The sequence below is a fragment of the Podarcis pityusensis genome, assembly GCF_964106645.2.
Source record: "Podarcis pityusensis genome assembly, chromosome: Z".
NCBI classification, from domain to species: Eukaryota; Metazoa; Chordata; class Lepidosauria; order Squamata; family Lacertidae; genus Podarcis; species Podarcis pityusensis.
Window position 1 is genome coordinate 44,465,080 of NC_138044.1, and position 16,030 is coordinate 44,481,109.

At 41.8% G+C, this 16,030-nt stretch overlaps 2 long non-coding RNA genes across 2 annotated transcripts; both read right to left on the bottom strand.

Moving 5' to 3' along the window:
- Positions 1–2,787: 2,787 nt before the first annotated feature.
- LOC308468388 lies at positions 2,788–4,915 on the bottom strand. The gene is made up of 3 exons (XR_013981628.1): positions 3,799–4,915; positions 3,152–3,765; positions 2,788–3,090 (listed from the first exon to the last, which is right to left on the bottom strand). It is a non-coding gene; the product is annotated as an uncharacterized lncRNA (long non-coding RNA).
- Positions 4,916–10,682: 5,767 nt separating this feature from the next.
- LOC308468155 lies at positions 10,683–15,741 on the bottom strand. Its single transcript, XR_013981498.1, has 2 exons — positions 15,678–15,741; positions 10,683–10,743 (listed from the first exon to the last, which is right to left on the bottom strand). It is a non-coding gene; the product is annotated as an uncharacterized lncRNA (long non-coding RNA).
- Between the last annotated feature and the right edge of the window lie 289 nt (positions 15,742–16,030).

The following is a 16,030-nucleotide window of genomic DNA, read 5'->3' on the forward strand; positions in this document are numbered from 1 at the left end:
GTGCCAGTGGTAAGGTGGTGGTGGGCTGTGGTGGTAGGCTGCAGTGGTGGCAGTGGGGGACAAAGGACGGGCACCCAGAGCAAATATTTTGTGGGTGCCTGGTCCCCCACGGCTCCCTGGAGCTGGCACCAGTAGTGATCATGGTGATGATGGTTATTTATACCCCGCCCATCTGGCTGGGTTGCCCCGTCCACTCTGGGTGGTTTCCAACACTTATAAAAACATAATAAAGCATCAAACATTAATAACAGCAACCTGATCCAATACTAAAAAGTCACAATAACTTTATTTTTTTAATTTTAATTTTTCATTTTCTCATTTTACATGTATTTTGACAAAGAAATATCAATCTTAACATAATTAATCCAAATTTTATTCGACTTCCCTCCCCTCCTTTCTGCGATTACTTATTTTACATCTTTTTGTTACTGCATATCAAAGTTATACCCAGTTATTAACTTCCCATTATATTCCCTTTTCGTTCCCTTTTAATTATCTCTTACTATATCAGTTTATATGAACCCTGCTTACATTTTAAGTTCTTTACAGTGTGTCTTCAAATAATCAATAAATTTCAACTTGAACATTTTTGTTTGCCATTCTAACAGCATTTTAGACATTTTAGACATTATTTTTTGGTTATTCTCTAGCAGGTCTTTCCCAAATTGTGAGATTTGGTTAGCAAAAATATAAGTTACAATAACTTTAAAATAAACATCTAAACAAAAAAAAGCAATATTCAATAATCCATTAGAATATAATAGTAAACAGTAAAATTAAGTATCAGCAAATAATAAACAGTTTACACTTATCAATTACAATAAAGAATTACTAAACTATAATCAATAAAAATTATGGCAAGACACAGTGCATAAAATACCACGAAACATACAAAACCATGTAAAAGGATCAAACTGAGGAACAAAGACACACAACTTATAAAATTAATTTTTAAGAAATATCCCTAAACTCCTCTTCTCTCTTCCCAGCTGCTTCTGCTGTTCCCAAAGTCATGGTCTGGTAAAGGGCTGGAGGGTGGGGCAAGGCAGGTGGAAAAGGCATTGGTTGATTGCCATCAGAACGTCTCTCTCCCTAATAGTACTGCGACAGAATCACTATAGTTCCCATTTCTTTTCTCTCCCCTCCCCCTGCCCCGTGACTTGTTTATCTCTTTTCAATTATGGTCCTCATAAATTCACCACCAAAGTAGAGTATAATGTTGTTGACCTTTCCAGGCCTTCAACTTAATGTTCCCAATAATGGGCTGGTTGATATAATCAAGTTCTTTATAAGCTAATATGAGCTTTATTCGCTTTTGTTTATTATGTGGGAAACTTACTTAACAATTTTCTTCATAAGTATTGTAATTAAAGAAGATGTGACACTTGTCAATGATGGCATAACTCATTCAGGAGAGGGCACCAAGTGTGCACATCTGTATATTTGCATGAGAAAAATATCTAAAAATAATTTCACAAAAGAGAAAAGGTTATTCAGTGTACATAACCCATGCCAGCTCCAATTATATGTTTCGGCTTTGACTATTTAGATCTTGATTGGAGCAACATAGATGTGATGAGCTAATTGCAGAGCAGGCAGTGCCCTGCTCTGAACTTATGGACAGTAGCGTAAATTAGGAACAAACGCTGATGAATTTCAATGGGTGAGAGACAATTCTTGGATGTCGCAGCATAATTTTGTACCACTTATCAAATTTCTTCTGAAATATATGGATCAGAATTCATACCAAATTTGGAAAGTGAGCATTATTCCTGGAACTTGGTCAGTGTCACCCTTAATGTATGTTCTCACCTTTTGCAAACACAAAGGTATTGTAAGAGTCCAAGGCCATCACCTTCACATACAGCTGGCTTTTCACTTCTTATTTAGTAGTCCCTGGTCTAGCAGTTCACCATTACAGGTCTTGCTTGGGAAGTTCACTCACTTTCTTTGGCTGCGGGCTGGCATTCCCCTGTGTGCCCGGATCTGACGTGCAAAGTCCCAGGCAGCAAATGAAGCCTCTGAGCCAAGCTTGCTGCCTGGCTAATTGGTCCTGCCCACTCGCCTAATCAGTGAATTGCAAGTGGGCATGGGCCACCATGGACTGGGCTTAGTCTGCCCCTCCAGTTTATTGCATAGGCATGTAGTTTGTTCTGCAGTCACTTTTCATTGGATCTCCCACCCCCTTTTATAGAATCATAGAACAGTAGAGTTTTAAGGGACCCCAAGAGTCATCTAGTTCAACACCTGCAACGCAGGAATCTCAGCTAAAGCATCCATGACAGGTGGTCATCCAACCTCTGCTTCAAAACCTCTAAGGAAGGAGAGTCCACAATCTTCTAAGGAAGACTGCTCCACTGTTGAACAGATCTTAGAAAGTTTTTTTTCCGTGTGATTAGTCGAAATCTCCTTTCTTGAAGAACCCAGTTCCTTGTAAGCCTTGGTCTCCAGACCCTTGATCATCTTGGTTGCCCACGTTCTAGCCATATGTCATCTTTTTCATGGGTAGACTCATCATAGCGGTCCATAGTTAAAAGTAGAAGTCAGCAAAAGTGTGTCCTCTTTTTTGCTCTTCAAAATATGGCAACCTCCTTCTTAAATTGTGGTGCCCAGAATTGGACACAGTATTCTAAGTATGGTCTGACCAAGGCAGAATAGAGTGGTGCTATTACTTTTACATGCTGCTGTTGCATGGTTATGGCATAGCCGGTAACCATATTGGGGGCCAGGTTGGAATTTTCTCAGTTGGCAAATTGACACTAGTCTTCTGCTTTTTGCCATCCTCGTGACAATTGTCACAACTTTGGTGGTTTAGCCATTGGATAAGTATAGTCTTGGTCTTGGTCACATGGGGAGGTTGACGTCTCTGCATGGTTCCTTCAAAATGGGGTATTCCATTAAAGGGATCTAGGGGAGATACTTCTGTCCAGAAGCCCAAGTGAGAATGAGAGGCCACAGCACTCCCCAGATGCAGTCCAGTAGTGGAGTTACCCTTTGATATAGGTCTGGGACTCCCTCATTTCCAGTTAACCCCAAAACTCAAGTTCTTTCAGCTGGCAGGCCGGAAGTGCGGTGGGGTCTACCCAATGCCTATGCCAAGCCTACAGTCAATAAAGTTGTGGTCTGATTTCACCCAAATACTGTTTGCCACATCTTATTCTTGGTATTGGGGAGGACCAAAGAGTTGGGGGGATGCCTTGCCATGCAAGAACAGTGCTTTTTCTTCTTCAGGGGGTACTCAAGGGTACACAGTACTGGCATCTCCCTCTCTTTTTTGCACTTACTATAACAACTTCATAGTGCATATTGGCATCTACTTTTCTGGGGGGGGGGGAGCACTGCACAGGAGTGTCAGAGTATTGTAGGGAAAGTCAAGGTTTTCAGCAAAAATTTAGAGCCTGTTTTCAAATTTATTGATTAATATAGATCTGAACATTTAAAATCATGCATAAAGAAAAAGTGACTTGCCAGAAGTGTAAACAATTCTGGGGGGAAATATGCTAATAGTCTGAAACTATAGTGATGCCCTTCCTTGACTGAAACAATTGTTAAATGCAGAATGTTGAAAACTTGGAGCCTCATCTCAATTCAATGAGAATGTCACCAGATTTTGTACTTCAGTTCCTGCTGTTCTATAAACCTGCTAACAAATTCCCTGGTTCTTCTGGATCACACACCTACATTCTTATCACTGCATTTATGTCTCTACACATGTCAACTTGCATGGTATTTGAACCCTGTGGTGCTTTGATCATGATCTTCTACCTACTCTCATTAGCTACAATCCTAATGTGTCACACATTTGATTATTGAGCACAGAAGGTTGGGAGTGAAGGTTTTATCGGATTCTAGCTCTTACATGTTCAGTAATGTTGGCCTTGAAATGTAGCAAGAGAAGAGGTAGGGAACCCTTTTAGGTAGAGAGCCATATTGCTTCCTGGGAAACCTTCCAGAGGCCAATGCCAGTTTTAGGCAGGGTAAGAGACAAAAGCAGGTAAAGCAACAAATTCAAGTTTTACCATTGTACAGTAGGCTAGTTGCTATACACTCACACTCAACCCTCTCTTATCTTCTATCTAGGAAAATGTATCAGAGTTCTGAGGAAACATTATTGCACAGCAAAAGCATTCAAGGTGGCTTGGAAGCAGGGCCAGTTAGGGGTGTGGCTGGACTAGGTGGGCCAGGGAGGGTCCTGGTGGTCAGCTAAAGGGGCAGAAGACTCCAGACCCCAGGTGTAATAGCTAAGAGTGATATTTATGAGCTGAAAAGTGATAATGTCCAATGCTCACTGGATAGATGGATGGATATTCAATCATCCTCCACAGCCAAATCCAAAATCTGGACCCAATCATATTTCCCAAGTGCTTACTTAGGAGCCCCCATGCCCTGATTACTGCTTTCAGTGCCTGGGACACCCCTGATGCAACTTTTAAGCCATCAGGAAGGGAGAGGATGTGTTATTTAAATACCAAGCTGGATAAATAGTTTTATGGGAAATGCCACTTATTTCATAAGGCAGCCAGGTATTACAAAAGGAACAATCTCATATTTTGAGTCAGTTTAATGTAGGCTTAGTAAAAGCATTACAACCACCTTTCCCTGCCAATCACATCACTGGCAAGCTATCACACAAAGGGTACAGGAAGATGTTAATAGTGCTTGAACCAAACTCTGACATTTCCTTACCCACTAAAACTCCCATTCAGGCCAAGGAGAAATCTGCATATAAAGAGATCCCAGAGCTCAAAGGTGATTAAGTATTTGGTATAATTGTGGCACTATCTCAAACCCCTCATGAAAACCAGTATCAGATGAATAACACTGAAGGTGTTCTTTGTCTAAATGGAATCAATAACAGGATGGAGCATGAAAATAAACTTTGTGACTAGCAGAGTAGGAGCGGCATAATCCATTTTGCTCTGCTGGTTCTAGATTTTAAATATCCTCCACAATTATTTAAGTTTTCTCATATGTTCTCTAAAATAAATGTTGTTGGAGCTGGTATGCTTGGGGGCAGGGGAGGGAATCTACCTTATATCTTACACATTGCTAAGTGGCATATATACCCATTTAGCTGCTAGACCAGGATTTCCTAAAATAGTGTGGCAAGACATTACCTCCTACCGCTTGGTCCTCCACAAGAGTAAGAGGCACGACAGCCATTATTTGGGTGAAATCAGACCACAAGTTTAGTGACTGTAGATGTAAGAGGTGTGGCATAGGTGTTGTGTAGACTCAAATCAAGCACTTAGCACTCCCCAAGCGCAATCAAGTTGGGGAGTTACTCCTTGATGTAGGTCAGGAACTCCCTCATTTCTGGTTGACCCCAAAATGTAAGTTCTCCTGGCAGGCAGGCCAGCTGAAAGCACCTCCCCTGGATCCCTCTAATGGGATGCTCCATTTTGGAGGTGTCAGGCAGAGACTACAACCTCCCCTCTAACCAAGATTATGCCTATACAATGCCTCAACCACCACTCAAGCTTTGCTCTCCACCAAACCACTCATATCTGAAGCCAAAACCTTAAGCATCCCACCAGATCAGACAACCAAATATCATTACCCATGTCAGTCAGATGCACTCCATCACGTCTGAATATGGCCTCATTTTTCAAAGTAATATTAGGGTGCCGAATTGCCATACCACCCAGGAACTGCACCTTGCGCTTTATTCTACGATTTAAACACTTCCTGGCTCGATTCATGACAGATCGCTGGAGGATGCAACCCCCCTGGCCAAACCAAAACTGCCTCTCCAGTAGATAAGACCAGCAAAGGATGATCTGTGGGTACTGAGCATGTAAGGTCTCCAAGTGCTTAGCAATGTCCTTGGTGAGGTCAATGCCTCTCCATTCACCCAGCTCATTCTCACCCACCTGGAAGACAATGAAATCAGGTGGACCCAACAAGGAGATTTGATTTGTCAGAAGCGGCAGCACGTGATGCCATCTCATTCCCCTCTGAGTGATCCAGGATATCTGTATGTTGGAAGGAAAACCCAGGTTCTCTCCCCAGATTGATTCTGTTGCACGAGCGTGGGCCCAATGCACAATACTGTGCCCGCAAATCCAGACCTTCTTAGGTGATAATCCTGCAAACCAAAGAACAAGATAATGTGAGATCAGGTGCACTGGGACACATAACTCTTGTATGACTCAGAGCACCATCCCCTGAGGAATTTAATTCTAGCCACTGGAAGGCCAAATCTGGGGAAGGGTCTGGGCTGCAAATGGTGGTAGCTTTTTTCAAAACCCTGGAACCCCTGGAAAACTGATATTTGGCCAGGTAAGGCCATGGATGAGCAATGGTCTTGGGCCAGGTGGCCTTCTCTGCAGGAACCTGGAGGTGTCACAGAGGGGGGAGGGGCCCTCCTGAGAGGACACTGCCAAGTTTAGCATGGCACCTCTGCCCAGCCAATCAATCTTTGAGCAGCAAATCGTAATGGTACCTGAGGCCAAACTCAGGGAAATGTCCTCCAAAAGATGGCTCTTAGATTGCCTTGAATTGCCACCCACAGTGATACATTCACTAATATGTAGAGCTCTGAAAATGGCCAAGGAAAATGTCACCCTGAAGAGATGGTGTTCGTACCTTGACCAGCAGACAGATAAAATGATTTATCCTCTACAATTATTTCAGTTCTGTCATGTGCTTTCTGAAATAACTATTGTTAGTGCTGGTATGCTTGGGGGACAGAAAACAGAATCTACCTTATACCTTACACATTGCTAAGTGGCATATATGCCCACTTAGCTGCTACACCTGCATTTCCTGAAATTCTGGTGGTTGGGATAACCTCTTCCTAACACTGATCTTTGGTGTTTCAGGTCAGCACTAGATGGGTGCATCCCTGCCCCCCGTCTCCCGACCTGCAACATGTTATTTATACAATAACCCTGCATTAATAGTTTATACTGGGCCATCCATACACCCTTCCAATCTATTAGTTGTCCTGTGATGCTTCCCCAATATTACCTCATTATTTTAAGACTGGAGGGACATTCTTGCACGATAGGGCAAGAAAAGGCAGGGCAGCTCCTAACCCTGGTGTACACCTTTTGAAGCAGTTGCCATAAGAGAGAGGCCCCACCCCCATTCTCAGTTTACGTATCTCCCCCACTCAAGCTGCGCACAAGCTGGAAAAGTCTCTGCCTGTGTGTAACCTACTTCTGCTCCTCTCTTTTCAATCCTCTTCTGTTCCTGGGAGACAGTGGACAGGAGAGGTTGAGGCGGGAGAAGGAGGTGTAGAAACCCCTGACTCTACACCAGCCTGACCCACCTCTCTCTCCTACTGTTTTCCCCTCTCCAATTCTGCAGCTTCTCTTGCCTCTGCCTCACATCTCCCAGCTGTTACAGGCTCCTCCAGATCAGTGATTCTTTCTTCCAAGTCAGTCTATAGCCCCCGTTTTTCCCAGTGCCCGCTCATCAGAATCCAACCACCATTCCTCAGTGTTCAGTCAGTCCCTGGCAGGCCACATATCCTCTCAAGCCACACCCCTCATCAACACTGCTTTGCATCTTCATTGGGCGTTTTTGCCTGACTTGAATATGTCTTCAAACTTTGTGAGAATCGTATTTATTGTTCTGCCTTTTGGCTTTATTCCCAATAAAGGAATATAGTCCGCAGAAGGGAATCTGGCCCTTTGGTTGAAAAGAGTTCCTTACCCCACATGAGAAAATGCTTTGTTCCGCCCCAACTTTCTTTTCCGGAAGATTAAATACAGGTGTTCTTTATTTTCTTATTTGTGTGCTGCTAATTATAGTACAGCTTTTCAGCAGCCTTGCAAACCTGCTTAAATAGAAAGCTTGGGAAACAGTACATTGAAGGGTGGGTGTGTGGGACTTTGGGAAGCTACTTTCAAATACAGTGGTACCTCGCAAGACGAATGCCTCGCAAGACGAAAAACTCGCAAGACGAAAGAGTTTTTCGTTTTTTGAGTTGCTTCGCAAGACAAATTTCCCTATGGGCTTGCTTCGCAAGACGAAAACGTCTTGCAAGTTTGTTTCCTTTTGGATTTTCAATGCATTCCTATGGGAAACCGTGCTTCGCAAGACGAAAAATTCGCAAGGCGAAAAAACTTGCAGAACGAATTAATTTCGTCTTGCGAGGCATCACTGTAGAACAAATCTATAGAACTGTTACCATTAACAGGATTGAGAGGGTTGCACCAAGATATATAAACCTCAATTCAGATACATACCAACACATCAACAAATACACATGCATGTATGTGTGCCCCCCCCCAAAAAGTTATGCAAGATGCAGCACAGGTTACTTCTATATGGATTGTATTTCATGATGATATTATTGTGAGGAAGCTGGTGAAATGTGTTTTGAACGAGGTAACTGTTTGTTGGATTTGTACCTGGTTGACTGACCAAACCCAGACAGTGCTCATTAATGGTTCTGAGTCATCCTGGAAGAAAGTGACAAGTAAGGTGCACAGTTGTTCAACGTCTTTATAAATAACTTGGGACTCAGCCACATTGGCAAAGAAATAGCACTTTATATGTGTTGTTTAAGCATTCTGACACTGTGACACTAGATGGTGATGTGGAGTTCCGCACAATATAAACACACAATTAAACACCAAACATTAAAACCTCCTCTGTACAGATGTCTTAATTACTTGACATCTAACAGGACAGGAAGATGTTCCATAGGGCAGACACCACTACCACGAACCCTTTGCCTGGTTCCTTGTAACTTCATTACTTGCAATGAGGGAACCATCAGAAGGCCCTTGGAGCTGGACAATGGGGGTGGAGACACTTCGTCAGGCATATAGGGCCAGAGCCATTAGTATACATGTCCAAGTATTTCATATTATTTCTTTTCTTAAAAACAACAACAACAAAACCAAGCAATGAATTCTGAAACCCTGTTGAGGATGAAAAGTGTTAGAACACAGCCCTTCACGTTGCATTTTCGTTCAAGCAGTTAAAAGCTCAACCATGTTTGGGTTAAGAAGGGTTTTTGTTTTTGTAAAGGAACTGAACAGACGTGAAAAATAGTGATCAGATTAGATATTGGATTACATATCTTAAATCTCATTTGAATGAGATAGCAGAACCGGCACAAAATTGTTGACACATGAGATTACAGGTGTTGCAGACATTGATTGGATTAAAGAATTGTTACATAGTTCCCTGCTTCAATTAGATAGATGTAAACAGTGCAAAAAAGCAGTCTACATAAGGCCAAAGAGAACTATTTAAATAATTTGAATGAACTAATCCAATGGTTCTTAAAGTGGAGCAGTGACATGTGGTCAATGGACTAGGGGGACCAGGTTAGTTCCATTAAATGTTCCAAGTAAATTAGAATAATAAATTATTAAAGCCTGGTGCCTCTTTCCCAAAGCCCAGGAAGCTTCTATCCAACTTAGGATGGGAGGCACGATGCTACAACTGGGACCTGCCCAGCTTTGGGAAGGAGACAGTAGGGCTCCAACATCCTTTCAGAGGCTATCGCCTCCTTCCCAAAGCCCATGAAGCTTCTGCCCAATTTAGGGAGATGTGATGTTCATGCTTGCAATATCACACACACACACACACACACACACACACACACACACACACCAGCCTTGCAAGCTGGCACCTCTGGCCCTAACTGTTTTCCTACAAAAAATTCCACTGCACACCACTGGAGTAGAGTTAATGGCTCCCCTTGCATACTTTCATGTCATTTCTGAAACCACAATTGGGGGGGGGGGATGTTAAAGAGCCAAGGGTTTCTTGAAAGTTTATAGGCCAAAAAGGCAAGCCACTTTTCAGAGTAATCCCACCCCAAGTTAAGGTGAAAAATGACTTGCCTTTTCAGCATTGCAAGTAACTAATGCTGGAATATCATAGGAAGGAAGTATTAATGGAGAGAAGTAAAATTACTAAGGTTCAGAACTGGGAAGCCATTGGGCAATGAACCTTTGAAATGCTCCAAATGAAGAGAAATTGTAAGATTTACCTAAATACATTTAAAATGTACCATAGAGATTTTTCTTTCATGCTATGTATTTATATTATAAGATGGAATTGTCAAATGTACTTAAAGGTACTTAAAAACTGTAATAAAAAAAAATGTTAGCAGCTGTTAGTGTAGAATTACACTCCTGAAAACAGAAGATTAATTATTATTAATTTTGAATTATGACAAACTGGGTTAAGATAATTACTTGTGTAGTGTAATTATTTCATTATAAGGCAACTTGCATCCAAGTCTTTAGCTAAGAAAGAAATTGGTTGTGACATTTGTTCCTGTGTTTTGCCATTCTTACCCAACAATTTGGACTTCAAAGATATTTCAATTGTTGCCAGATGGAGATGAAAAGATGAGAGATCCCCTCTTCCTCCCCCCGCCCTCGCTCCTTATCAAAGCCTTCACTGTGAAGAACTGAAGCTAATTGGATCAAGTAACAAAGAAACTATTGAAATTACAACCCGAGAACAAACAGACAGTATAACAAAGAAAAAGAAAAACCCTAATATGGGTGAGCACTATCATACAATTTTATTAAAATGAACCCTGTATTATTTTATTATTATTATTGTACCAAAGGTGGAATGAAACAGAAACAAAATTTCTTGCAATAAGACATTCTCCTTTGAGATCAGTCTATATCTGGAGTAAAAAGACAAAAGAGAGGGAATCCAAAGTAATATTTTAAAGGTAATTATTATGTTACTCACCTTCTGCCTGCATCATGTGGGCGGTGATAAGTGTTTTTCACCTTTGATGGAATGTCAAATCTAAGGGCAAGCCAGAACACATAATTAGTCAGACTGTGATCACTTATAAAAGGATGCTGTGATTACTAAGACCCAGAATGGGTTTCTCAAAAAACAAGTCATACCAGATTAATCTCATTTCTTTTTTCCTTTTTGATAGGATGACAAGCTTGGTGGATCAGGGGAATGCTGTGGAAGTAGTGTATCTTGATTTCAGTAAAGCTTTTGACAAAGACACTCATTCTTTGCAGAGAAGATGGCAAAATGTGGGCTTGATGAGGAAACTATTAGGTCGACTTTTTGCTGGTTGACTGACCAAACCCAAAGAATGCTCACTAATGGTTCCTCATCATTCTGGAAAAAAGTGGCAAGTGGGGTGCTGTAGGGTTCTGTCTGGGCCAGTTGTTATTCAATGTGTTTATAAATTGCTTCAATGAAGCTGAGGGGATGCTCATAAAATTTGCAGATAACACCAAACTGGAAGGGGTAGCTAACACTGTAGAAGACAGAATTGGGATTCAATATGACTGTAACAGGTTGGAGAACTGGGCCCAAACAAACAAAATTAATTTCAATAGGGACAATTGGTAGGTCCAGCTGCACTAATATAAAATGGGGGTTACCTGGCTTGCCAGTGGTATGTGTGAAAAGGATATCAGGGTCTTAATATATCACAAGCTTAACATAAGGCAACAGTATTATGTAGCAAAAAAAAAGCAGGCGAGGGGTCCTCTGATAAATTCATCAAAATCTTTCTCCCTGTGAGTATGCCTGTGAGGATTGTTGCAACATTAGGGGAAGGCATTTGAGCTGAGCCTTAGTGTGGGGTTTGGGACTCGGCACTAGGGACGGTAAAAGAACTCTTAAGTCCCATTAGCTGCCTTTACTTTCTATCTCCAAATGGATTTTGCATCCTTAAGCACACTTCTCTTCTTCATCTGACTTTGTCCAGGTTCCCTGACCAAAATACTTTCACCTCAGAGCAAGAGTGTTCCAGGCTCCTGGGCAGATGCTGGTCTTGCATGCATCATTTAGATCTTTTCACAAACAAGTAGGAATTTAATTGGGAGGTTTGCTGTCAGAGTTGGACTTCCCTGCTGATATGTTCCCCATTCCAAAATCATGAGCACTTACTCCATGACCTCTGGAGAGTTAATCATATCCATAAATAACTTGCTGGTATGACCAATCTTCTCTCAAAGAAGAAAAAGAGTGCAATCCTATTCATAGTTATTCACTTATGTTAAGAAATTTATAGACCACTCATATGATAATATATATCAGGACAATGTAGAGAAAACCACAAAATAGAGTATAAAACATAAACAATGACTAACACAGTTAAAGTCTAACAGTATAAAATGACCAAGGGACAATAATTACAAATTTCTTTTGGGGGAAAAAGCTTGAGTAAATAAAAACAGTCTTCCATATGAATCCTAAACATAGATTGCTAGTGCTTGCCTTCCATGAAAGACTTTGGAATCTTAAATTTCTGCGGCACCCTGTGTAACATTAAAATTTGGAACAGTCCCGCCTATTGCCTTCCATTCTACATTATAGTTGTAGAGCTCCCTGTGGCACCCCCGAGGCTCTGTGCCCAATATGATTGAACCAGTCACACTCCTCTAAATCACTTGTAATGCCTTATATACAATGGGTTCTACTGGTTATTGACCAAAATGATATATATAATGGGCACAAACTCCATGTTAATAGGGCCACAACAATGAAAACCATATTACTGGTGGTCACAGAGCAAATAGTAGAACCACTAGGAGGTTCTCAGTCTGGAAGCATAGTGGCAGAGAGAAGTGTAAAGAGAGAGGTGGTCACTCATGTAGCCTGGCCCGTCAGCATATAAGCAAGAAGCAACATCTCCAACCTTGTCTGGTAGCAGATGGGCAACTATTGCAGCTGCTTCAAAAATGTACAATACGTTGTGGTCGTACTAACTTCAGTTTCTGGACCAATTTCAAGAGCAGCCCCACATAGAATGCATTGCAGTAATCAAATTTTGTGGTTACAAATGCATGGCCTTACTTGGGAATAAGTTCCACGCAACCTACTGATAATTTCTCTTTCTTTCTTTCTACTCAGAAGCAAATTAAATTCAATGGAATAGAAATGCATATTCACTGGGACTCACTTCCAAGTAAACCTGAATTGCAGTTTCTGTGGAAAATATGAATTCTGTATTATGGATCATTAGGAGAGTGGCTTAAAATAAGTCTTAGTATGAAAATGTACTTATAGAAATATGGTTTCTGCACCTCAAAAAGAATAGTATAGAGCTGGGAAAGTTTCAGAAAATGGCAAGCAAAATGACTAAGGGGTTGGGGCAACCCCCCATGTGTCTTTGTGCTATGATAAGGCCTCTGAATTGAGTGTGGTGGGATATGTGCATCTTCAAAAACCTCTGGCATTTGCATGAATTAAATTAAGAATGCGTCAATTTGGGTTCTCTTGGTTTCTCATTTTCCCAGTCTTAAATTCATTATGCCACATTTCTGCAGTGCTTTTTCTTTTTTAAAAATAAAAATCCTCATGAAAATTCTTCAGCATTTAGTGCAAATTTCTCCAAATCAACACATTACTGTATGCTGTTTTGTTGACTTCACGTGCATTTTTCAAGCAATTTATCTTAATATTATGCCTTTTGTATGCTATTTCCAGTAATATATTCATTTTACGTATTCCCCTCTCTAATATGTTCATTTTTATAAAACTTCGCTGGTTAAAGAACTGCAACGCAAAATGCAGGTAAGTGCAATTTTTGAAAAATGGCTCATGCTGTTTTGACAGGAGTGGCTTTAAATATAAACTGAATTAAATTTCTTCCCCATCCTTAAGTGGAATGTAGTCTATTGTACAATATTATCTTTTTGTTCCCTCCCCCAAACTTTTGCCTCTGGCACCACCCACCACAGGTATGTGGCCTCTGAAATATTGCCATTTGGAAATGCTGGAAAGGGTTCCTCATCTCTGCTGTAGGGAATGCAAAAGGTTGTTGTGGAAACAGTTGCTAAGGGGGGAAACCTATAGTAAGTCCCCCCAGATAAACAGTTTAGGATTTAGTGGATCTCCAGCTCAGATGGTTGATTCCCAGCTCAATCAGGCTCAGCCTGAGGTAACTTGTCCTTCCCAGGTCAGAAAGTTCCTCAGAAGGAGTGTTATGCGTGTGTAGCAGGGATGGGGGTGGGGAGGGAATGGCTGGATCTCAAGCCTATGCAGCTCAGTCACATGATCTTGTTTATTGTTATTATTTATTATATTGTTTGTTTGTTTGTTTATTGCATTTGTATACTGCCCTTTATCCTAAGATCTCTGGGTGGTTCACAGCATAAAAACACAAAATAAAAACACAATACGTAATTAAAAACAAGAACAAGGACATAAAATGTTAATCAGCCGAAGTCTGGTTGAAGAGGAAAATTTTCATCTGGCGCCTAAAGATGGATAATGAAGGCTCCAGGTGAGCCTCCCTGGGAAGAGCTTTCTACAAAAGGGAAGCCACTGCAGAAAAGGCCTGTTCTCATGTTGCCACCTTCTGTACATCTCGTGGAGAAGGGACACGAAGAATGAGGGCTGCAGGGTCAGGGTTGGTTGATATGGGGAGAGGTGGTCATTGAAGCATTGCAGTCCTGAGCCATTTATAGGTTTATGGATCAAAACCACCACTTTGAATTGAACCCGGAAATTAATTGGCAGCCAGTGTATCAGGCCAGGATCTGTGTAACATGCTCAGATAATCTTTCCTTGCTGAACAATGAGGCTGGCGAATTCTGCACCGAGTTTCTGAATGCTACATCTAACATGTTGCAGTAACCTAATCTAGAGGTTACCAGAGCATAGAATCATAGAATCATAGAGTTGGAAGAGACCACAAGGGCCATCGAGTCCAACCCCCTGCCAAGCAGGAAACACCATCAGAGCACTCCTGACATATGGTTGTCAAGCCTCTGCTTAAAGACCTCCAAAGAAGGAGACTCCACCACACTCCTTGGCAGCAAATTCCACTGTCGAACAGCTCTTACTGTCAGGAAGTTCTTCCTAATGTTTAGGTGGAATCTTCTTTCTTGTAGTTTGGATCCATTGCTCCGTGTCCGCTTGTCTGGAGCAGCAGAAAACAACCTTTCTCCCTCCTCTATGTGACATCCTTTTATATATTTGAACATGGCTATCATATCACCCCTTAACCTCCTCTTCTCCAGGCTAAACATGCCCAGCTCCCTTAGCCGTTCCTCATAAGGCATCGTTTCCAGGCCTTTGACCATTTTGGTTGCCCTCCTCTGGACACGTTCCAGTTTGTCAGTGTCTTTCTTGAACTGTGGTGCCCAGAACTGGACACAGTACTCCAGGTGAGGTCTGACCAGAGCAGAATACAGTGGCACTATTACTTCCCTTGATCTAGATGCTATACTCCTATTGATGCAGCCCAGAATTGCATTGGCTTTTTTAGCTGCCGCGTCACACTGTTGGCTCATGTCAAGTTTGTGGTCAACCAAGACTCCTAGATCCTTTTCACATGTACTGCTCTCAAGCCAGGTGTCACCCATCTTGTATTTGTGCCTCTCATTTTTTTTGCCCAAGTGCAATACTTTACATTTCTCCCTGTTAAAATTCATCTTGTTTGTTTTTGCCCAGTTCTCTAATCTGTCAAGGTCGTTTTGAAGTGTGATCCTGTCCTCTGGGGTGTTAGCCACCCCTCCCAACGATATCTGAGATTTGGCTATCACCCATAGAGACACAGCTGGGATTTGGCTATGTCCAGATAGAGACACAGCTGGGACACCAGCCAAAGTTGATGGAAGGCACTTCATGCTACCAAGGCCACATGAGCCTCAAATGACCCACAAGATGAATAACCACTCATTCAGAGGAAGTGTAACTCCATCAAGAGCAGGCTACATCCTATCCATCCAGTCTAAGGAACCATTCAGTGACAGTCTTACCTCAAATGAGCTTCAGCTTGTTGGCTCTCAGCTAGTCCGTTACTGAGACAAGACAATGGTCCAGTGCCTCACCTGCAGCTGTAAAGAAATAGAGTTGTCTGTCATCAGCATATTGTTAACAATGTACAGTGGTACCTCGGGGTACATACGCTTCAGGTTACATACACTTCAGGTTACAGACTCCACTAACCCAGAAATAGTACCTCGGGTTAAGAACTTTGCTTCAGGATGAGAACAGAAATCGTGCTCCGGCGGTGTGGCGGCAGCAGGAGACCCCATTAGCTAAAGTGGTGCTTCAGGTTAAGAACAGTTTCAGGTTAAGAACGGACCTCCAGAACGAATTAATTACTTAA